General features: G+C 34.3%; 1 long non-coding RNA gene across 1 annotated transcript in view; it reads right to left on the bottom strand.

Moving 5' to 3' along the window:
- Positions 1-6,033: 6,033 nt before the first annotated feature.
- LOC133647717 (uncharacterized) overlaps positions 6,034-25,368 on the bottom strand; it is a 35,125-nt gene continuing 15,790 nt past the window's right edge. Inside the window, exon 3 of the long non-coding RNA XR_009825752.1 lies at positions 6,034-6,055. This is a non-coding gene — a long non-coding RNA (uncharacterized LOC133647717). The remainder of the gene's footprint in view (positions 6,056-25,368) is intronic.

The raw sequence follows: 25,368 nt of genomic DNA, 5'->3' as shown, positions 1-25,368 counted from the left end.
TATATATATATATATATATATATAAAGAATGTTCTATTTGTTATTTTAGTGTGTTAAACTTGTTACCTGCAGGTACCAGGATAAGTCATGCTTGAAAATATGTTAAAAGCTACTTTTTTTTTAAAAAAGTACAAAAATAAGAATGTTAGGCTGTTCTTCTCATGTTCCAGAAGAATCTTTGGAGTGACGAGTGAGCGCTGCATCACAAAACATGACAAGTTTAAAAGTCTTGATCTTTTCACAGTGGCAGCAAAGAAGTGTTATAGGGGAGGATTTGCTCCCCTCTTTTCATGTCGCGAGTATTAAAAAGCATAAAAGGGGTGTAAGTAAAGGCTGACGTCACGGGCCGGGAGTCACCCACCGTGCGCTCGGCGTCTCCAAGTGAAGACTTATCCCGCAAAGGAGTCGGGGTGGACAATGCGGGCGGACAGGCCGTGAAAGTACTATCATCATCAGCGCTGAATGGCAAAAAGAAAACATATCTGCCACATAAAAAGGGAGGCTCATTCCAATTCAGCCGCGTTGTTAGGACAACCAGAACCATCCCTCAGATGATTAGTTCCACTTCAAAAGAATTTACTTTCCGCGGTGGAAACGTCCCCCTTTTGTGTCCTTACACGGGCTTTTATCAGGCCCAAAGAAGCTCGTATGTCTCGTCAGCCTGTTTATTCTTCTTCTCTTCACACTACAATTGTATTAAATAAATAGAGGTGCGCTCACAAAGGCCTATTAGCCCATAAACATGTCCCAGCCGCACACAAAATAAAACACACCTCTTAGGCCGTGACTCCGCCGTGTTTTGTTTCACCTTCATTTGTGCTGCGGCTCCGACACGTCTCGGCGCTGGGACCGCCATCTTTGTGGGAGACAAGAGCTGACGCTGTCATGGCGGGTTCCCCCTGAAGGACAAACACAAGCTTCACTGTCTCCTGGATTTCTTTGCTCAATCATTCACCACATTTCATTATTTAGAATTGCAATTGTTTGTATATAATTGTCGAGACTGGAATATTCACCAATATTGTTACTATAAGCCAGGGGTCACCAACGCGGTGCCCGCGGGCACCAGGTAGCCCGTAAGGACCAGATGAGTAGCCCGCCGGCCTGTTCTAAAAATAGCTCAAATAGCAGCACTTACCAGTGAGCTGCCTCTATTTTTTAAATTGTATTTATTTACTAGCAAGCTGGTGTCGCTTTGCTCGACATTTTTAATTCTAAGAGAGACAAAACTCAAATAGAATTTGAAAATCCAAGAAAATATTTTAAAGACTTGGTCTTCACTTGTTTAAATAAATTCATTATTTTTTTTTACTTTGCTTCTTATAACTTTCAGAAAGACAATTTTAGAGACAAAATACAACCTTAAAAATGATTTTAGGATTTTAAAACACATATACCTTTTTACCTTTTAAATTCCTTCCTCTTATTTCCTGACAATTTAAATCAATGTTCAAGTAAAAAACATTTTTAATTGTAAAGAAAAATAAATAAATTTTAAATTAATTCTTCATTTTAGCTTCTGTTTTTTCGACGAAGAATATTTGTGAAATATTTCTTCAAATGTATCATGATTAAAATGCAAAAAATTATTCTGGCAAATCTAGATAAATCTGTAGAATCAAATGTAAATCTTATTTCAAAGTCTTTTGAATTTCTTTTAAAATTGTTGTTCTGGAAAATCTAGAAGAAATAACGATTAGTCTTTGTTAGAAATATAGCTTGGTCCAATTTGTTATATATTCTAACAAAGTGCAGATTGGATTTTAACCTATTTAAAACATGTCATCCAAATTCTAAAATTAATAATCTTAATCAGGAAAAATTACTAATGATGTTCCATAAATTATGTTTTTAATTTTTTCAAAAAGATTCGAATTAGCTAGTTTTTCTCTTCTTTTTTTCGGTTGAATTTTGAATTTTAAAGAGTCAAAATTGAAGATAAACTATGTTTCAAAATTTAATTGTCATTTTTTTCGTGTTTTCTCCTCTTTTAAACCATTCAATTAAGTGTTAATATCATTAATTATTAATAATAACATAGAGTTAAAGGTAAATTGAGCAAATTGGCTATTTCTGGCAATTTATTTAAGTGTGTATCAAACTGGTAGCCCTTCGCATTAATCAGTACCCAAGAAGTAGCTCTTGCTTTCAAAAAGGTTGGTGACCCCTGATATAAGCGCTAACCCTGAAGAACTAATTTACTTTTTAGAGAGCTAACTAACTTATTTTGCTATATTGACATATTGAGATGGTGAGCTGCTACATCACCTCTAAATTGGTGAAAGTTGCATCTTTTATTTTTCTCCGTTGACATTGTAAATATGTTTTTACCTTTTAAGGTACAGCCAAAATGTGTTTTAAGATATAAAGTAGATACTTTACTTTTAACGAGCTAACTAGCTTATTTTGCTATATTGACACATTGAGATGGTGAGCTGCTACATCACCTCTAAATTGGTGAAAGTTGCATATTTTATTTTTCTCCGTTGACATTGTAAATATTTGTTTACCTTTTAATTTTAAAGCCAAACTGTGTTTTGTGTTTTAAGATGTAAAGTATAAACTTTACCTTTGGAGAGCTAGCCAGCTTATTTTGCTATATTGACACATTAGCTGGTGAGCTGCTACATCACCTCTAAATTGGTGAAAGTTGCAGCTTTTTTTTTCTCCGTTGACATTGTAAATATTTGTGTACCTTTTAATTTAAAGCCAAAATGTGTTTTAAGATATAAATTAGAAACTTTACTTTTCAAGAGCTAGCCAGCTTATTTTGCTATATTGACACATTGAGATGGTGAGCTGCTACGTCACCTCTAAATTGGTGAAAGTTGCATCTTTTATTTTTCTCCATTGACATTGTAAATATTGTTTTACCTTTTAATGTAAAGCCAAAATGTGTTTTGTGTTTTAAGATATAAATTAGAAACATGTTTGGTTAATCATTTACCATTGCTTATTGGAACACATTTAATTATTTATAATTGCAATTGTTTGTATTTAATTGTCGAGACTGGAATATTCACCAATACTGTTACTATAAGCGCTAACCCTGAATAACTAATTTACTTTTTAGAGAGCTAACTAGCTTATTTTGCTATATTGACATATTGAGATGGTGAGCTGCTACATCACCTCTAAATTGGTGAAAGTTGCATCTTTTATTTATTTTCCTCCGTTGACATTGTAAATATTTGTTTACCTTTTAATGTAAAGCCAAAATGTGTTTTAAGATATAAAGTACAAACTTTACTTTTAGACAGCTAGCCAGCTTCTTTTGCTATATTGACATATTGAGCGGGTGAGCTGCTACATCACCTCTAAATTGGTGAAAGTTGCATGTTTTTATTTTTGTATTTTTTTTTCTTTGTTGATATTATAAAAAAAATGTTGCCTTTTAATATAAAGCCAAAATGTGTTTTGTGTTTTAAGATATAAAGTATAAACTTTACTTTTAGAGAGCTAACTAGCTTATTTTGCTATATTGACACATTGAGCCGGTGAGCTGCTACATCACCTCTAAATTGGTGAAAGTTGCATCTTTAATTGTTTTTCCTCCGTTGACATTGTAAATATTTTTTTACCTTTTAATGTAAAGCCAAAATGTGTTTTGTGTTTTAAGATGTAAAGTAGAACTTTACTTTTAGAGAGCTAGCCAGCTTATTTTGCTATAGTGACACATTAAGCCGGTGAGCTGCTACATCACATCTAAATTGGTGAAAGTTGCATCTTTATTTTTTTTTCCTCCGTTGACATTATAAATATTTTTTTGCCTTTTAATATAAAGCCAAAATGTGTTTTGTGTTTTAAGATATAAAATAGAACTTTACTTTTAGAGAGCTAGCCAGCTTATTTTGCTATATTGACACATTAAGCCGGTGAGCTGCTACATCACCTCTAAATTGGTGAAAGTTACATCTTTTTTTTTTTTTTGTTCCTCCGTTGACATTGTTAATATTTTTTGGCCTTTTAATGTAAAACCAAAATGCGTTTTGTGTTTTAAGATGTAAAGTAGAAACATGTTTGGGTAATAGAATTCCTAAAATAACCCCTAAACAATTTGTTGTTGTTTTATCTTTTTTTTTTTCAAAGTTACGTTTTTCCCCACACAAATGGAATATGAAATATAATGTGAGTTTTAATAATCACTTGATGGTGTGAGGTAGCTTAATGTAGGTTTATGTTCTGAATTAATGTTATTTATTAGTTGATAATATTACTACAATAGAAAACTATTATAATTACTATTAATATTAATGCATCTACTGTGGGATAGTTAAGCCTATCTTTAAACATTAGTGAAACCTTGCTTTCAAATTATTTGCAGGGGTTCTTGAATGCACCACAATTAAGTGCGATGAGAGACAAAAATAAAAGGTAAACATAACTTTGTACAATGCCGCTAACCAGTGATTATTTTTAATCAGATTAATCACACTCTTGAACTGTGATTAATGGTGACTAATCACGGGTAAATATTTGCTCGTATAAATAAAATTTGCTTAAGAAAATACCCCCAATATTTAGCTATAAATCCAGTTTTGCAGTCAGAATGTCGTACAGTTAGAATTAAGTGACCATGTTGAAAGTTTTTGCAATAATCTTTCAAACAAGGTACAGTTTCTAATGTAGTAAACACACTCATAAACAACATAGTGCACCATTTACTCTTCTTAAGTTTAAATAAACGAGCTTGTTTACATTTTTCAGATGACAATGCTGAGCTCTTTTTGGTACAACGTGACCCCAACTTGTGATTAATGACAGATATCCAAAGATATCCAAAATTCATTCACAACTAGCCGGTAGTTGCAACTTGATGCTCTTGTTTGTGTGTTATGGTTACGTCACTGTAAGACTTAATACTTGCAGTTATGAATGTCATACAGTATTATACAGTGCTTACTTAGTATAGTACTAACTTGTTGTATGCGGTAAGGACAACAACGTATGGAAGCCCAGTCCCGCCACTAAAATAATAGCCCGATGGTAAATAAGATGAAAAGTCATAATTCTTATATAAAAGTCCAAATCATGAGATAAGTAAGTCAAAATTATGAGGTCAAAAATCGAAATTATGAGATTAAAAAGTCATAATTATGAGATCGAAAATCGAAATAATGGGATAGGAAAATTTAAATTATGAGATTTAAAAAAAGTTGACATTTCAAGAGAAGAAAGTCGAAAAGATGAGTTAAAAGGCATAATTATGAGATAAAAAGTCGGAAACATGAGATAAAAAAAGTCATTACTATAAGATAAAAGGTCGCTTTAATAAGATAAGAAAGTCAAAATTGTGAGATAAAAAGTAATATTCATGAGATTTCAAAACAATGTCAAAAGTATGAAATTATGAGATAAAAGGCATAATTATAAAATAAAAAGTCATAATCATGAGATAAGAAGATCATAATTATAAAAAAAAAAAAGTTGTAATTATGAGATAAGAAAATCATAATTATAAAAAAAAAAAAGTTGTAATTATGAGATAAGAAAGTCATAATCAGAAGATAAAAGTCGTAATTGAGAAATATGTATTGGAAATTATGAGATACAAACTATGCTAACGTGTTGGCTCACTTTTACTTGTTTTTAGCTCATAATTAAAAGTTGTTATCTCACGATTAAAACTTTTTATCCCATGATTAGGACTTTTTGATCTCATTATTCGGACCTTCTTTTCTCAAAATGTCGACTTTTTTAATCATACAATTATTGAATTGTTCTCATAATTCCGACTTTTGTATCTCATATATTAGTTTTCATCCCATAATTTCAACTTTGCACCGCACATTTACAACGTTTTATCACGTAATCTCGACTTTCTTATCTCATAAATGTGACTTTTTAGCCCATTAATTTTTATTTTTTTTTATTGCATATTTTCGACCTTTTATTTTATAACCTCAATTTGTCCCATCTCATAAATGTGACTTTTACCTCATAATTGTCCTTCTGCAAGTGTGCCTCACCAAGGTATTGATCAGCGGTGGTGATGTGAAGGACATGTAGATGTTAAGTGGTGGATCAAATCTGTCCATGATCATGTGGTGGAGCCCTAAACAAGCGTGTAGAGAGGTAATGGGACAGTGTCAGATAAATGCCACTTCTTCCCACTCCTTTTCGGACATTTAACGCTGTTGTAAGAAACAAATAAAGATGACCAAAGCGGCAATGAAGCAGACACAGAAGCATCGTTGCAGGGATGATTAGGAGCAAACAATTAACTGGCGATGAAGTCAAAGTGAGGCGATTAAAAGCCGATCAGAGGTGGTTAAGAGAGGATGTATTGATTGTTGCAATGCAATAACACTTTCTCACAAAAACAAACGCACAAACAGTAATGAGTGGGATCAGAGGCTCCATCTTCAAAGTGACATGAGGCTGAAACAGCAAAATATGTCTTTTCTGGGAGTCTGTCTGCACATTTGGGGAGTTGGGAGGAACTTAAAGACTACGCACTTCTGCATGATTGTTTCAATTACCACTAGTTAAACACGACAAAATGATAAACGCGACACTTTTGTGTACAGCAGCAGCTCTCATCTTCCAGGAGCTGAAACCAAAACGTGTGCAGAAAATGCATATTTTGTCTTAAAAAGGCTTCACAAATCGGTCAAAATCCGGCCATTGCCAGGATAAATGTGGCATATCAATCAATCAATCAATCAATGTTTACTTATATAGCCCTAAATCAGGAGTGTCTCAAAGGGCTGCACAAGCCACAACCACATCCTCGACATAGCAAGGTGTCCATTTTTTACTTTGGCATTTATGTCACTGTTAGACTTAATGAATTTGTTTTATTTAAACGGGGATAGCAGATCCATTCTATGTGTCATACTTGATCATTTCGCGATGTCGCCATATTTTTGCTGAAAGGATTTAGTAGAGAAAATGGACGATAAAGTTCGCAACTTTTGCTCGCTGATAAAAAAAAAAAAAAAGCCTTGCCTGTACCGGAAGTAGCGTGACGTCACAGGAGCTAGTATTCCTCACAATTCCCCGTTGTTTACAAAGGAGGCGAGAGAGATTCGGGCCGAGAAAGTGACGATTACCCCATTAATTTGAGCGAGGATGAAAGATTTGTGGATGAGGAACGTGAGAGTGAAGGACTAGAGTGCAGTGCAGGACGCATCTTTTTTCGCTCTGACCGTAACTTAGGTACAAGCTGGCTCATTGGATTCCACACTCTCCTTTTTCTATTGTGGATCACGGATTTGTATTTTAAACCACCTGGGATACTATATCCTCTTGAAAATGAGAGTCGAGAACGCGAAATGGACATTCAGTGCCTTTTATCTCCACGACAATACATCGGCGAAATGCTTTAGCTACGAGCTAACGTGATAGCATCGTGCTTCAACTGCATATAGAAACAAAAAAAATAAACCCCTGACTGGAAGGATGGATAGAAAATCAACAATACTATTAAACCGTGGACATGTAAATACATGGTTAATGCTTTCCAGGCTGGCGAAGGTTAACAATGCTGTGCTAACGACGCCATTGAAGCTAACTTAGCAACTTAACAACCGGACCGCACAGAGCTATGCTAAAAACATTAGCTCTCCACCTACGCCAGCCAGCCCTCATCTGCTCATCAACACCCGTGCTCACCTGCGTTCCAGCGATCGGCAGAAGGACGAAGGACTTCACCCGATGCGTTTGGCGGCCCGGAGACGTAGGAAGTCAAGGTCAAGGTCCTCCTGGTTGTGTTGCCGTAGTCCGCTGCTAATACACCGATCCCACCTACAACTGTCTTCTTTGCATCCTTCATTGTTCATTAAACGAAATTGCAAAAGATGTCCAGAATACTGTGGAATTATGAAATGAAAACAGAGCTTTTTGTATAGGATTCTACGGGGTACCATAACTTCCGTTAAACTGACTTCGTCACGCGCATACGTCATCATACCGCGACGTTTCAGCCGGATATTTCCCGGGAAATTTTAAATGTCACTTTATAAGTTAACCCGGCCGTATTGGCATGTGTTGCAATGTTAAGATTTCATCATTGATATATATACTATCAGACTGCGTGGTCGCTAGTAGTGGCTTTCAGTAGGCCTTTAATACTTGCAGTTATGAATGTCATACAGCATTATACAGTGTTTACTTAATTATTATAGAACTAACTGGCAAGGACAACAACGTATGGAAGCCCATTCCCGCCACTCAAACAATAGCTCCATGATAAGTCGTAAATATTAGATGAAAAGTCATATTTTTTAGATAAAAGTACAAATGATGAGATAAGAAAGTTTATATGAGGAAAAAACTCGAAATTATGAGATCAAAAAATTATAATTATTAAATAAAAAAAATAAAAATAATGGTTTAGGAAAATATTAATTATGAGCTAAAAAAGTTGAACTCAGGAGAGAAGAATTATGAGATAAAAAGTCATAACTATGAGATAAAAGTCCAAATGATGAGATAAGAAAGTTTATATGAGGAAAAAACTCGAAATTATGAGATTAAAAAGTCATAATTATTAAATAAATAAAAAAATAATAATAGGTTGGGAAAATTATAATTATGAGCTGAAAAAGTTGAAATTACAAGAGAAGAATTATGAGATAAAAAGTCATAATTATGAGATAAAAAGTCGAAATTATGAGACAAGAAAGTCAAAAGTATGAGATAAAAAGTCATAATTATGAGATAGGAAAAATCATAGTTATAAGATAAAAAGTGAGATGAAAAAGTTGAAAGTTCAACAGAAGAAAGTCGAAATGATGAGATAAAAGGCATAATTATGATATAAAAACAGTTGGAAACATGAGATAAAAAAAAAGTCATAACTATAAGATTAAAGGTCGCTTTAATAAGATAAGAAAGTCAAAATTGTGAGATAAAAAGTAATATTCATGAGATTTTAAAACCATGTCAAAAGTGTGAAATTATGAGATAAAAGCTATAATTATAAAAATAAAATAAGTCGTAATTATGAGATAAGAAGATCATAATTATAAAAAAAAAAAAAAAAGTCGTAATTATGAGATAAAAAGTTGTAATTGAGAAATATGAAGTGGAAATTATGAGATACAAATTATGCTAAAGAGTTTTTCACTCTCTGCCGTGTTGGTCCATTTCAACTTTTTATCTCATAATCGCCACTTTCTTTTCTCTAAATTTCGACTTTTTATCTTATAATTATGAATTTTCCCTTATAATTACGACTTTTTTTTTCTCCATATATAATAGTTTCCATCCTATAATTTCCATTTTTTATCGCATATTTACGACTTTTTTATCACATAATCTCAATTATCACATCTCATAAATGTAACTTTTTATCTCAAAAGTTTGACTTTTTATTTTATAATTCCCACTTTCATTCTCATAATTTCGAATTTTTACCTCATAATTATAACTTTTTATCTCATAATTTCCACACCTTTTATCTCATATCTATGTCTTTTTTATCACATAATCTCAACCTTCCCATCTCATAATTGTGACTTTTTATCTCATAATTTTGACTTTTTATCTCATTATCCCGACATTCTTTTCTCTAAATGTTGACTTTTTATCTTACAATTACGCCTTTTTTATTTAATCTCATATATAATAGTTTCCATCCTATAATTTCAATTTTTTATCGCATATTTGCGACTTTTTAATCACATAATCTCAATTATCGCATCTCATAAATGTAACTTTTTATCTCAAAAGTTTGACTTTTTATTTTGTAATTCCCACTTTCATTCTCATATTTTAGAATTTTTACCTCATAATTATAACTTTTTATCTCATAATTTCCACACCTTTTATCTCATATTTACGTCTTTTTTATCACATAATCTCAACCTTCCCATCTCATAAATGTGACTTTTTATCTCATAATTTTGACTTTTTATCTCATTATCCCGACATTCTTTTCTCTAAATTTTGACTTTTTATCTTATAATTACGCCTTTTTTATTTAATCTCATATATAATAGTTTCCATCCTATAATTTCCATTTTTTATCGCATATTTACGACTTTTTTATCACATAATCTCAATTTTCCCATCTCATAAATCTGACTTTTTATCTCAAAAGTTTGACTTTTTATTTTATAATTCCCACTTCCATTCTCATAATTTAGAATTTTTACCTCATAATTATAACTTTTTATCTCATAATTTCCACACCTTTTATCTCATATTTACGTCTTCTTTATCACATAATCTCAACCTTCCCATCTCATAATTGTGACTTTTTATCTCATAATTTTGACTTTTTATCTCATTATCCCGACATTCTTTTCTCTAAATTTTGACTTTTTATCTTATAATTACGCCTTTTTTATTTTATCTCATATATAATAGTTTCCATCCTATAATTTCCATTTTTTATCGCATATTTACGACTTTTTTATCACATAATCTCAATTTTCCCATCTCATAAATGTAACTTTTTATCTCAAAAGTTTGACATTTTATTTTATAATTTCCACTTTCATTCTCATAATTTAAAATTTTTACCTCATAATTATAACTTTTTATCTCATAATTTCCACACCTTTTATCTCATATTTACGTCTTTTTTATCACATAATCTCAACCTTCCCATCTCATAATTGTGACTTTTTATCTCATAATTTTGACTTTTTATCTCATTATCCCAACATTCTTTTCTCTAAATTTTGACTTTTTATATTATAATTACGTCTTTTTTATTTAATCTCATATATAATAGTTTCCATCCTATAATTTCCATTTTTTATCGCATATTTACGACTTTTTTATCACATAATCTCAATTTTCCCATCTCATAAATGTAACTTTTTATCTCAAAAGTTTGACTTTTTATTTTATAATTCCCACTTTCATTCTCATAATTTAGAATTTTTACCTCATAATTATAACTTTTTATCTCATAATTTCCACACCTTTTATCTCATATTTACGTCTTTTTTTATCACATAATCTCAACCTTCCCATCTCATAATTGTGACTTTTTATCTCATAATTTTGACTTTTTATCTCATTATCCCGACATTCTTTTCTCTAAATTTTGACTTTTTATCTTATAATTACGCCTTTTTTATTTAATCTCATATATAATAGTTTCCATCCTATAATTTCCATTTTTTATCGCATATTTACGACTTTTTTATCACATAATCTCAATTTTCCCATCTCATAAATGTAACTTTTTATCTCAAAAGTTTGACTTTTTATTTTATAATTTCCACTTTCATTCTCATAATTTAGAATGTTTACCTGATAATTATAACTTTTTATCTCATAATTTCCACACCTTTTATCTCATATTTACGTCTTTTTTATCACATAATCTCAACCTTCCCATCTCATAATTGTGACTTTTTATCTCATAATTTTGACTTTTTATCTCATTATCCCGACATTCTTTTCTCTAAATTTTGACTTTTTATCTTATAATTACACCTTTTTTATTTAATCTCATATATAATAGTTTCCATCCTATAATTTCCATTTTTTATCGCATATTTACGACTTTTTTTTATCACATAATCTCAATTTTCCCATCTCATAAATGTAACTTTTTATCTCAAAAGTTTGACTTTTTCTTTTATAATTCCCACTTTCATTCTCATAATTTAGAATTTTTACCTCATAATTATAACTTTTTATCTCATCATTTCCACACCTTTTATCTCATATTTATGTCTTTTTTATCACATAATCTCAACGTTCCCATCTCATAATTGTGACTTTTTATCTCATAATTTTGACTTTTTATCTCATTATCCCGACATTCTTTTCTCTAAATTTTGACTTTTTATTTTATAATTACGCCTTTTTTATTTAATCTCATATATGATAGTTTCCATCCTATAATTTCCATTTTTTATCGCATATTTACGACTTTTTTATCACATAATCTCAATTTCCCCATCTCATAAATGTAACTTTTTATCTCAAAAGTTTGACTTTTTATTTTAAAATTCCCACTTTCATTCTCATAATTTAGAATTTTTACCTCATAATTATAACTTTTTATCTCATAATTTCCACACCTTTTATCTCATATTTACGTCTTTTTTATCACATAATCTCAACCTTCCCATCTCATAATTGTGACTTTTTATCTCATAATTTTGACTTTTTATCTCATTATCCCGACATTCTTTTCTCTAAATTTTGACTTTTTATCTTATAATTACGCCTTTTTTATTTAATCTCATATATAATAGTTTCCATCCTATAATTTCCATTTTTTATTGCATATTTACGACTTTTTTATCACATAATCTCAATTTTCCCATCTCATAAATCTGACTTTTTATCTCAAAAGTTTGACTTTTTATTTTATAATTCCCACTTTCATTCTCATAATTTAGAATTTTTACCTCATAATTATAACTTTTTATCTCGTAATTTCCACACCTTTTATCTCATATTTACGTCTTTTTTATCACATAATCTCAACCTTCCCATCTCATAAATGTGACTTTTTATCTCATAATTTTGACTTTTTATCTCATTATCCCGACATTCTTTTCTCTAAATTTTGACTTTTTATCTTATAATTACGCCTTTTTTATTTAATCTCATATATAATAGTTTCCATCCTATAATTTCCATTTTTTATCGCATATTTACGACTTTTTTATCACATAATCTCAATTTTCCCATCTCATAAATCTGACTTTTTATCTCAAAAGTTTGACTTTTTATTTTATAATTCCCACTTCCATTCTCATAATTTAGAATTTTTACCTCATAATTATAACTTTTTATCTCATAATTTCCACACCTTTTATCTCATATTTACGTCTTCTTTATCACATAATCTCAACCTTCCCATCTCATAATTGTGACTTTTTATCTCATAATTTTGACTTTTTATCTCATTATCCCGACATTCTTTTCTCTAAATTTTGACTTTTTATCTTATAATTACGCCTTTTTTATTTTATCTCATATATAATAGTTTCCATCCTATAATTTCCATTTTTTATCGCATATTTACGACTTTTTTATCACATAATCTCAATTTTCCCATCTCATAAATGTAACTTTTTATCTCAAAAGTTTGACATTTTATTTTATAATTTCCACTTTCATTCTCATAATTTAAAATTTGTACCTCATAATTATAACTTTTTATCTCATAATTTCCACACCTTTTATCTCATATTTACGTCTTTTTTATCACATAATCTCAACCTTCCCATCTCATAATTGTGACTTTTTATCTCATAATTTTGACTTTTTATCTCATTATCCCGACATTCTTTTCTCTAAATTTTGACTTTTTATCTTATAATTACGCCTTTTTTATTTAATCTCATATATAATCGTTTCCATCCTATAATTTCCATTTTTTAATCGCATATTTACGACTTTTTTATCACATAATCTCAATTTTCCCATCTCATAAATGTAACTTTTTATCTCAAAAGTTTGACTTTTTATTTTATAATTCCCACTTTCATGCTCATAATTTCGAATTTTTACCTCATAATTATAACTTTTTATCTCATAATTTCCACACCTTTTATCTCATATCTACGTCTTTTTTATCACATAATCTCAACCTTCCCATCTCATAAATGTGACTTTTGATCTCATAATTTTGACTTTTTATCTCATTATCCCGACATTCTTTTCTGTAAATTTTGACTTTTTATCTTATAATTACGCCTTTTTTATTTAATCTCATATATAATAGTTTCCATCCTATAATTTCCATTTTTTATCGCATATTTACGAATTTTTTAATCACATAATCTCAATTTTCCCATCTCATAAATGTAACTTTTTATCTCAAAAGTTTGACTTTTTATTTTATAATTCCCACTTTCATTCTCATAATTTCGAATTTTTACCTCATAATTATAACTTTTTACCTCATAATTTCCACACCTTTTATCTCATATTTACGTCTTTTTTTTATCACATAATCTCAACCTTCCCATCTCATAATTGTGACTTTTTATCTCATAATTTAGACTTTTTATCTCATTATCCCGACATTCTTTTCTCTAAATTTTGACTTTTTATCTTACAATTACGCCTTTTTTATTTAACCTCATATATAATAGTTTCCATCCTATAATTTCCATTTTTAATCGCATATTTACGAATTTTTTATCACATAATCTCAATTTTCCCATCTCATAAATCTGACTTTTTATCTCATAATTTTGACTTTTTATTTGATAATTCCCACTTTCATTCTCATAATTATGTTTTTCAATCTCACAATTTAGAATTTTTACCTCATAATTATAACTTTTTATCTCATAATTTCCACACCTTTTATCTCCTAATTATGACTTACCATGATGGTATTTTTTTGGGATGTATTTTTCAGTGGTGGAAAGTGTCTTCCATACATGCGTGACGTGTGTGTACACAATAAAAACAATATTGTGCATGATAAGACATAAAACATGTGGTGAACATGGCTGTTACAGTTGGTTACAAAGTCATCAAGCGTAAATAATAATAACAATTATATAATAAACTCCTCCACACATTTCAGCATCACAAAGCTGCAAATGGTCCTTCACAGCCGCTTCTTTTTCCAGCAACAGGTGTAAAAAAAAAAAAAAAAAACGAAACCTTTTTTCTTCTCCTCAACATGACAGCGTTGCTAGCTTTCCTTCCCCCGGGATTCAAACCGGAACAGAATATAGCACTCACATTCTTGACGTAAGACTTTCATGTTGAGCCAGATCCACCAGGTGAAGACAGCTTGATGAAAAGCACCAAAATAAACAAATATAAACATTTTACAGACAAACAAATATTATTTAAAACAAGGAAATAAATAGCATCCACTAAATAAACATGTGTGTCGCAATTCTAGCATTTTTATTGGAAATTAAATATGTGGCCCACTCTATGGGTTATTTAATACAAATATCCTCAAAGTTGTGTAGTCATTAGACAAATGACTTGTGGACAACTAGTCACTAAGTCTGAATATCCTCAAAGTTGTGTAATCATTAGACAAATGACTTGTGGACAACTAGTCACTAAGTCCAAATATCCTCAAAGTTGTGTAGTCATTAGACAAATAACTTGTGGACAACTAGTCACTAACTCCAAATATCCTGAAAGTTGTGTAGTCAATAGACAAATGACTTGTGGACAACTAGTCACTAAGTCCAAATATCCTGAAAGTTGTGTAGTCAATAGACAAATGACTTGTGGACAACTAGTCACTAAGTTCAAATATCCTCAAAGTTGTGTAGTCAATAGACAAATGACTTGTGGACAACTAGTCACTAAGTCCAAATATCCTGAAAGTTGTGTAGTCAATAGACAAATGACTTGTGGACAACTAGTCACTAAGTTCAAATATCCTCAAAGTTGTGTAGTCATTAGACAAATGACTTGTGGACAACTAGTCACTAAGTCCAAATATCCTGAAAGTTGTGTAGTCATTAGACAAATGACTTGTTCAAATATCCTGAAAGTTGTGTAGTCATTAGACAAATGACTTGTGGACAACTAGTCACTAAGTCCAAATATCCTCAAAGTTGTGTAGTCATTAGACAAATGACTTGTGGACAACTAGTCACTAAGTCCAAATATCCTGAACGTTGTGTAGTCATTAGACAAATGACTTGTGGACAACTAGTCACTAACTCCAAATATCATGAAAGTTGTGTAGTCATTAGACAAATGACTTGTGGACAACTAGTCACTAAGTCCAAATATCCTGAAAGTTGTGTAGTCATTAGACAAATGACTTGTGGACAACTAGTCACTAAGTCCAAATATCCTCAAAGTTGTGTAGTCATTAGACAAATGACTTGTGGACAACTAGTCACTAAGTCCAAATATCCTCAAAGTTGTGTAGTCATTAGACAAATGACTTGTGGACAACTAGTCACTAAGTCCAAATATCCTCAAAGTTGTGTAGTCATTAGACAAATGACTTGTGGACAACTAGTCACTAAGTCCAAATATCCTCAAAGTTGTGTAGTCATTAAACAAATGACTTGTGGACAACTAGTCACTAAGTCCAAATATCCTCAAAGTTGTGTAGTCATTAGACAAATGACTTGTGGACAACTAGTCACTAACTCCAATATTTTTTTCAAAGCAGTAATTCTAGTCTGCAAATGATGAGTTGTTGTTGAGTGTCGGTGCTGTCTAAAGATCGGCAGAGTAACCGTGTAATACTCTTCCATATCAGTAGGTGGCAGCCGGTAGCTAAATGCTTTGTAAATGTCGGAAACAGCGGGAGGCAGTGTGCAGGTAAAAAGGTGTCTAATGCTTAAACTAAAAATACACAAAAGGTGAGTGCCCCTAAGAAAAGGCATTGAAGCTTAGGGAAGGCTATCCAGAACCAAACTAAAACTGAACTGGCTGCAAAGTCAACAAAAACAGAATGCTGGACGACAGCAAAGACTTACTGTGGAGCAAAGACAAAGTACATCCGAACATGACATGACAATCAACAATGTCCCCACAAAGAAGGATTAAAAACAACTGAAATATTCTTGATTGCTAAAACAAAGTAGATGCGGGAAATATCGCTCAAATGAAGACATGAAACTGCTACAGGAAAATACCAAAAAAAGACTAAAAAAACACCAAAATAGGAGCGCAAGACAAGAAGTAAAACACTACACACAGGAAAACAACAAAAAAAAAGTCCAAATAAGTCAGGGTGTGATGTGACAGGTGGTGACAGTACACCTACTTTGAGACAAGAGCTATAGTGATGCATGCTTGGTTATGCTTTAAAGTCATATCCAACAATTTCGACAACGACTTTTTACCGTCAACTGAGTTTCGTTTTTTAATGAATTCTGCTGGTGGTGTGCCTACGCATTTTCTCAACGCAGAAAATGTGTCTTGGCTCAAAAAAGGTTGAAAAATACTGGGCTATGCAGAACAAAACTAAAACTGAACTGGCTACAAAGTCAACAAAAACAGAATGCTGGACGACAGCAAAGACTTACTGTGGAGCAAAGACAATGTACATCTAAATATGACATGACAATCAACAATGTCTCCACAAAGAAGGATTAAAAACAACTGAAATATTCTTGAATGCTAAAACAAAGTAGATGCGGGAAATATCGCTCAAAGGAAGATATGAAACTGCTACAGGAAAATACCAACAAAAGACTAAAAAACACCAAAATAGGAGCGCAAGACAAGAAGTAAAACACTACACACAGGAAAACAGAAAAAAAAAAAGTCCAAATAAGTCAGGGTGTGATGTGACAGGTGGTGACAGTACACCTACTTTGAGACAAGAGCTATAGTGATGCATGCTTGGTTATGCTTTAAAGTCATATCCAACAATTGCGACAACAACTTTTTACAGTCAACTGAGTTTTGTTTTTTAATTTATTCTGCTGGTGGCATTTTTTTCAATGCAGAAAATGTGTCTTGGCTCAAAAAAGGTTGAAAAACCCTGGGCTATGCAGAACAAAACTAAAACTGAACTGGCTACAAAGTCAACAAAAACAGAATGCTGGACGACAGCAAAGACTTACTGTGGAGCAAAGACAATGTACATCTAAATATGACATGACAATCAACAATGTCCCCGCAAAGAAGGATTAAAAACAACTGAAATATTCTTGATTGCTAAAACAAAGTAGATGCGGGAAATATCGCTCAAAGGAAGACATGAAACTGCTACAGGAAAATACCAACAAAAGACTAAAAAAACACCAAAATAGGAGCGCAAGACAAGAAGTAAAACACTACACACAGGAAAAGAGCAAAAAAGTCCAAATAAGTCAGGGTGTGATGTGACAGGTGGTGACAGTACACCTACTTTGAGACAAGAGCTATAGTGATGCATGCTTGGTTATGCTTTAAAGTCATATCCAACAATTGCGACAATGACTTTTTACCGTCAACTGAGTTTCGTTTTTTAATGAATTCTGCGGGTGGTGTGCCAACGCATTTTTTCAACGCAGAAAATGTGCCTTGGCTCAAAAAAGGTTGAAAAACACTGGACTATGCAGAACAAAACTAAAACTGAACTGGCTACAAAAACAGAATGCTGGACGACAGCAAAGACTTACTGTGGAGCAAAGACAATGTACATCTAAATATGACATGACAATCAACAATGTCCCAGCAAAGAAGGATTAAAAACAACTGGAATATTCTTGATTGCTAAAACAAAGTAGATGCGGGAAATATCGCTCAAAGGAAGACATGAAACTGTTACAGAAAAAATACCAAAAAAAGACTAAAAAACACCAAAATAGGAAGTGTTGCTGCTGGCCTTGCTTTTTCTTCTTCTTTTTTTCTTTTTTCTTTGAGCTCCAACCTTACGATCCGTGTGAAAACCAGCTAGAGAGTCGCACCCCGACGGGAACGTTGACAACACGAAAGCTAGCGTGCGAGGGGGGGGGGGGGGGGGGAAGGCTGCTAATATTTTCAATGGGCGGCCACTCAGGTGAGCATGTTGTGCGAGCGGGGGAGGGGAGGGCCGGGGAGGGGAGGGGCGGCGCCATTGGAGCTGTTAAATAAAAAAAAAACGCTGCTAAAGATCAATAGGATGTTGTTGGCGGCGCAGGGAAGACGCGCGGAGGTGGCATCGCGGCTTGTCACGCGTGACGTCCGTGCTAAAGAGGTGTCTGCATGCGGCAGCTTGCATGGAAGGGCCCGCACTGCGAAAAGTCAGTGTTCAAAAACAAGAGAAAAAAAATACAAAAATGAGGGGTATTTTATTTGAACTAAGCAAAATGATCTGCCAATAGAACAAGAAAATTCGGCTTGTCAAGACTTTCCAAAACAAGTCAAATTAGCTAACCTCAATGAACCCAAAAATAGCTTAAAATGTTTGATAAGAAATGATCGAGTTCGAGCCCATTATCGATTCTCTTATCGGATCCAGATAGGTTGTTGTATATGGAAAAAAACCACAATATTTGGTTTGACAAAAGCTCACTTTTATTTTATAAGAAAAAAATAAAATGAAATAAATAAATAAATATTGACTGTTACCCCCTAAAAAAGATGAAAAAATAAAAAATATTAACTGTGTATTTGTTTCAGAAAAACAAATATATACAGTAACACAAAAACAACCTGTCTCTGTGATCACTATAGGTGTATAAATAATAATATAGTGTTAAATAAAATCAGTCCCTTGGGCACAAAACTGAGAATAATACAGCTCTCCAAAAAGTGCACTTCTGCTGCTATTGGAACATACTAACTACACACACAGGCAGACAGCTAACAAACAATCCAAGACGTCTAGTAAAGTTCCAAAGCAGATTAATCCATTTAGGCTCTTTATTGTTGTTGATCTTGCTTTGTCTTTTCCTATCTTTACTTTTGTCTTGCACTGGTTATTTATTTTTTTAAACTGAAATACACACAATGACAAATGTATAAGCTATGTGATTCAATTAACATACTGAAATGTAATATACAATATGTAAATATTAGCTTCACAAAAATATACAGTACTATCATCAAACAAATACTTCTGAGTGTTGGAACTATTTCGATGGTGGAAATACACGACTGGCAGCCATTTTAAGTCCTCGAAACATCCATTGAAACAGTGCACAAAAATCGTTTTTCAATAAACATCTTAGTATCAAACTTAACCACTTTCCACCTTAATATTGAGTTACATAAACAAGTTAAACAGTTTACTTACAGACTTATATTTTCCAAGGCTTGTAAGAGCTAACACAACTTGTCTACTTCTCAATTGTCTCAACCCGGAAGTGCCCAAACTAATGACGCGTAGTATTTTCATATCGCCACAAGGTGTCAGTAGGAGTCTACAATCAAATGGGCATAACATTGCAGGTCCCACAGGGCATTTCCTGTACGTGGGAAGGGATTCCAATAAAGAACCAACTCTTTTTCTTTACTGTAGTGGCCTCGATAACGGGAACCGGTTCTCAAAAAGGGATTTGAGTCCATGGAATCGGTTATTTTGTTATCGAACCGATTTCGAACATCATCCCTAATTCTCACTAATAACAAGTGCACTTTTCTTGGTAGAAAAAAAAAAAAGAGACCTTTTTGCTGAATATGTTGAAAACTATTCTTAAATGAAGTAAATGCTAGTGCCATTATCTTGACATAATGATATGCGGTTGGCATTACATTTCTTGAAACCAGCAAAAACTATACTAAAAACTAGTTTATTGTTCTTAATGGAAAGGCAACAAGACAAGCGCTTGTTACTCTCTGAGTCTCCTAGCCGCTCAGGCAAATCATATTGTCTAAAAATGCATTTTTCCATGGATAACATGACATCATCACGCCAAGTGCGTGCTGTTTCAGTCAATTAGTGCGCATATATACAGCCCTATATATACAGCCCTCCCCGAGTCCCACGGGGAGGAGGGGGGATAAAAGTTGGAAAAGTCGGCAAAAGTCCCAAAAATTTTCAAAATACCTACACAGGTTCGAGTCGCGCAAGTCCCACCGCCGGCCGGGATGCCCTAAATGTCCAAAACGTGCCCAGCAAAGTCCCACGGCAAGGCGGGGAGAAAAGGGAGAAAATTCGGTGAAATTTTCAAAGATCACACCCGGGTTCAAGTGGGAGTGGAACCTGGGTGGAACCCCCCTCCCTGTGGGACTCGGCTGGGTGTGTTATGGACATTTTGAGCATACCGGGACTTGCGCGGCCAGTGGCTGGACTTGTGGGACTCGAACTTGGGTAGGTATTTTTAACATGTTTGGGACTTTTGCCGACTTTTCTCACTTTTCTCCCCCCTCCCGGGACTTGCGCGGCCAGTGGCTGGACTTGTGGGACTCGAACCTGGGTAGGTATTTTTAACATGTTTGGGACTTTTGCCGACTTTTCTCACTTTTCTCCCCCCTCCCTGTGGGACTCGGCTGACTTTTCTCACTTTTCTCCCCCCTCCCTGTGGGACTCGGCTGGGTGCGTTATGGACATTTTGGGCATCCCGGGACTTGCGCGGCCAGTGGCTGGACTTGTGGGACTCCAACCTGGGTAGGTATTTTTAACATGTTTGGGACTTTTGCCGACTTTTCTCACTTTTCTCCCCCCTCCCTGTGGGACTCGGCTGACTTTTCTCACTTTTCTCCCCCCTCCCTGTGGGACTCGGCTGGGTGCGTTATGGACATTTTGAGCATCCTGGGACTTGCGCGGCCAGTGGCTGGACTTGTGGGACTCAAACCTGGGTAGGTATTTTAAACATTTTTGGGACTTTTGCCGACTTTTCCAACATTTCTCCCCCCTCCCTGTGGGACTCGGCTGGGTGTGTTATGGACATTTTGAGCATCCCGGGACTTGCGCGGCCAGTGGCTGGACTTGTGGGACTGGAACCTGGGTAGGTATTTTTAACATGTTTGGGACTTTTGCCGACTTTTCCAACATTTCTCCCCCCTCCCTGTGGGACTCGGCTGGGTGTGTTATGGACATTTTGAGCATCCCGGGACTTGCGCGGCCAGTGGCTGGACTTGTGGGACTCGAACCTGGGTAGGTATTTTAAACATTTTTGGGACTTTTGCCGACTTTTCCAACATTTCTCCCCCCTCCTTGTGGGACTCGGCTGGGTGTGTTATGGACATTTTGAGCATCCCGGGACTTGCGCGGCCAGTGGCTGGACTTGTGGGACTGGAACCTGGGTAGGTATTTTAAACATTTTTGGGACTTTTGCCGACTTTTCCAACATTTCTCCCCCCTCCCTGTGGGACTCGGCTGGGTGCGTTATGGACATTTTGAGCATCCCGGGACTTGCGCGGCCAGTGGTTGGACTTGTGGGACTCGAACCTGGGTAGGTATTTTAAACATTTTTGGGACTTTTGCCGACTTTTCCAACATTTCTCCCCCCTCCCTGTGGGACTCGGCTGGGTGTGTTATGGACATTTTGAGCATCCCGGGACTTGCGCGGCCAGTGGCTGGACTTGTGGGACTCCAACCTGGGTAGGTATTTTTAACATGTTTGGGACTTTTGCCGACTTATCCAACATTTCTCCCCCCTCCCTGTGGGACTCGGCTGGCTGTGTTATGGACATTTTGAGCATCCCGGGACTTGCACGGCCAGTGGCTGGACTTGTGGGACTCCAACCTGGGTAGGTATTTTTAACATGTTTGGGACTTTTGCCGACTTATCCAACATTTCTCCCCCCTCCCTGTGGGACTCGGCTGGGTGTGTTATGGACATTTTGAGCATCCCGGGACTTGCGCGGCCAGTGGCTGGACTTGTGGGACTCGAACCTGGGTAGGTATTTTTAACATGTTTGGGACTTTTGCCGACTTTTCTCACTTTTCTCCCCCACTTCCCGTGGGACTTTGCTGGGTGCGTTTTGGACATTTTTTGCATCCCGGGACTTGTGCGGCCGGCGGCGGGACTCGTGGGACTGGAACCCGGGGAGGTATTTTGGACACAATTGGGACTTTTGACCATTTTGGCCGCATTTTTCCCTCTTCTTCCCCGCCTTCCTGTGCACCATTGCTGGGTGTGTTTTGGACATTTGGACAAAAGCATGTTTTACTCAATATAGGTCATCAAATCTCAGCAACAAGCTGTAATATCTTACTGAGATCATTTAGGACCAAAACCCTTAAAACAAGTAAAACACTCTAGCATAAAATCTGCTTAGTGAGAAGAATTATCTTATCAGACAGAAAATAAGCAAATATCACCCTTATTTGAGATATTTCATCTTACTTAGATGTCAGTTTCTGCAGTGCGGATGGGCCTGCACATGAGGTAATCATGCCAGCCTCACATGATAATTCTTCTTCTCTGGGACTTCAGCTGAGGAGAAGGAGGAGGAGAAGGATGCACCTCAAATGGGACTATTAATAGACTCGCTTAACTCAGAATCTATATCATCACGCGCTTCAAAAAATGAGATCAACTATGTGGGTCAGCGGGATTTCTCTGACGGATGAGGATGATGAGGATGAGGATGATGAGGGTGAGGAGAAAACACTGACAACACATCTGAAGGAATCCAGCACAAAGTTGTAGGAACACGATTTGGGCAGAGCTTTAATTAACGGAGACGCTTTTTCCCCGGACTGAAAGGGAGCGTGTGTGTGTGTGTCCACGCTGACATTGTGTGAGGCCTCGTTAGTTCCCTGATTGTCTAAATAGGCTTCGTCGCATAAATAAAAGCGCAAACGTTCAAAGGAAATTATTTTGGAAACGACGGAAATGATCAAAGAGTCGTCTCTCGTAACCTCTCTGGTCCCTCCCCAAACACCGCCACTTCAATCCTGCCTCGCTGGGGTTCATTTGTAACTTACCCAAAATACACACACACACACACACACACACATTCTTGTATTTGTTACCTTCTTGAGACCTCCGAAAAATGCCTCCCTCTTTAGGACCACCCTGTTTGGATATTTAAAGATGTGCATTTACAACATTAATAATATATACATACTATGCAAATATAAAAACGCTTGTGAGTTGGAGTTTCAAAAGAAAAAGGTCACAATTTCAAAAGAAAAAGGTCACAATTTCACAGGAAAAACGTACAATTTTGGCAGTATTGTAATAAAAGTCATAATGTTATTCAACGCAAGTCAAAATTGTACGAGAAAAACTGAAACATTTTGCGATATTATGATAAAAACTGGAATTGCACTCAATAACTGTCGCAATTTTACAAGGAACACTTAACATTTTGGCCATTTTATTAAAAGAGTCGTCATTTTACTCGACAAAAGTCACAATTTTATAGGAAAACATAACAATTTTGGCAATATTATAATAATCATCTGAATTTTACCCTGCAAAATTGTGACAAAAGTCATCATTTTACTCCAAAAAAACAACAAAAAAATTGTCAATCTTAAAAATCGAAAAGTCAGAATTTTATATGACAAATGTCACCATTTTGCATTAAAAAGTAATAATCATTTTAGGAGAAAATATTGCAATATTACAGAAACAGAAAGAATATGAGAAATTGTTCCCAATTTTATAAGAAAGAAGTGGACACAATGTGAGAAAAAGACAGATTTTTAGTTAATATTATTATTGCTTTTATTTGTTGTTTGTAATTTTTTTTAAAATCTTCATTATTTACTTCAAATTATCACAGTATGTCTCTATATACATATCTATTTTATAAATTTTGGCCAAAAGGTGCATTTAAATTTCTTACACACACTTGTTATTTCATATGTTGACCAGAGGGGGGAGCACTTTTAAAAGCGACACACGGTCAATTTGAATAATCCCTCCTTTTTGGGACCGCCCTCATTTTGATGGATGAGACATTCACCATTAGATGCAATGGTTTTCTGTATTGGGACCATGATTTTGGTCCTAACTTGTTCACACCTCCTCATATGGAAGATACTTTTCCTTCTTCATGTCAAAAGAAGGGTATAAGAACACACACCGAGTTTGTGTATTTGTTACCTTCTTGAGACCTGCGAAAAATGCCTCCCTCTTTAGGACCAGCCTTTCTAGATATATAAAGAAGTGTATTTACAACATTAATAATATATACATACTATGAAAATGTAAAAAAAAGCTTGTTGTGAAAAATGAGTTGGAATTTCACAAGAAAAAGGTCACAATTTCACAAGAAAAACGTACAATTGTGGCAGTATTGTAATAAAAGTCATCATTTTACTCAACACAAGTCACAATTTTACAATAAAAACTGAACAATTGTGCAATATTATGATAAAAACTGTAATTTGACTTAATAACAGTCGCAATTTTACAAGAAAAGCTTAACATTTTGGCAATTTTATGAAAAGAGTTGTCATTTTACTCGGCAAAAGTCACAATTTTATTCGAAAACTTAAACACACTGGCAATATTATAATAATTATCAGATTTTTTTAATTGGCAAAATTATAACGAAAGTGATAATTTTGCTCCAAAAAGGTCACTATTTTACAGGAACAACGAAAAAATTGGCAATATTGTGATCAAAGTCAGAATTTTATATACGACAAATGTCACCATTTTGCATTAAATCATTAATCATTTTACGAGAAAATGTTGCAATATTACAGAAACAGAAAGAATATGAGAAATTGTTCACAATTTTATAAGAAAGAATTCAACACATTGTGAGAAAAAGACTGCTTTTAGTTATTTTTTTAATTGTTTTTAATTTGTTGTTTTTAATTGGTTTTTAATCTTCATTATTTACTTCAAGTTATCACAGTATGTCTCTATATCAGGGGTCACCAACGCGGTGCCCGCGGGCACCAGGTAGCCCGTAAGGACCAGGTGAGTAGCCCGCTGGCCTGGTCTAAAAATAGCTGAAATAGCAGCACTTACCAGTGATCTGCCTCTATTTTTTAAATTGTATTTATTTACTAGCAAGCTGGTCTCGCTTTGCCCGACATTTTTAATTCTAAGAGAGACAAAACTCAAATAGAATTTGAAAATCCAAGAAAATATTTTAAAGACTTGGTCTTCACTTGTTTAAATAAATTCAGTAATTATTTTACTTTGCTTCTTATAACTTTCA

This window comes from Entelurus aequoreus, linkage group LG04, assembly GCF_033978785.1.
Source record: "Entelurus aequoreus isolate RoL-2023_Sb linkage group LG04, RoL_Eaeq_v1.1, whole genome shotgun sequence".
Lineage (NCBI taxonomy): Eukaryota > Metazoa > Chordata > Actinopteri > Syngnathiformes > Syngnathidae > Entelurus > Entelurus aequoreus.
The sequence above is the reverse complement of the archived record's forward strand: the minus strand, read 5'-3'. Positions and strand labels throughout refer to the sequence as shown.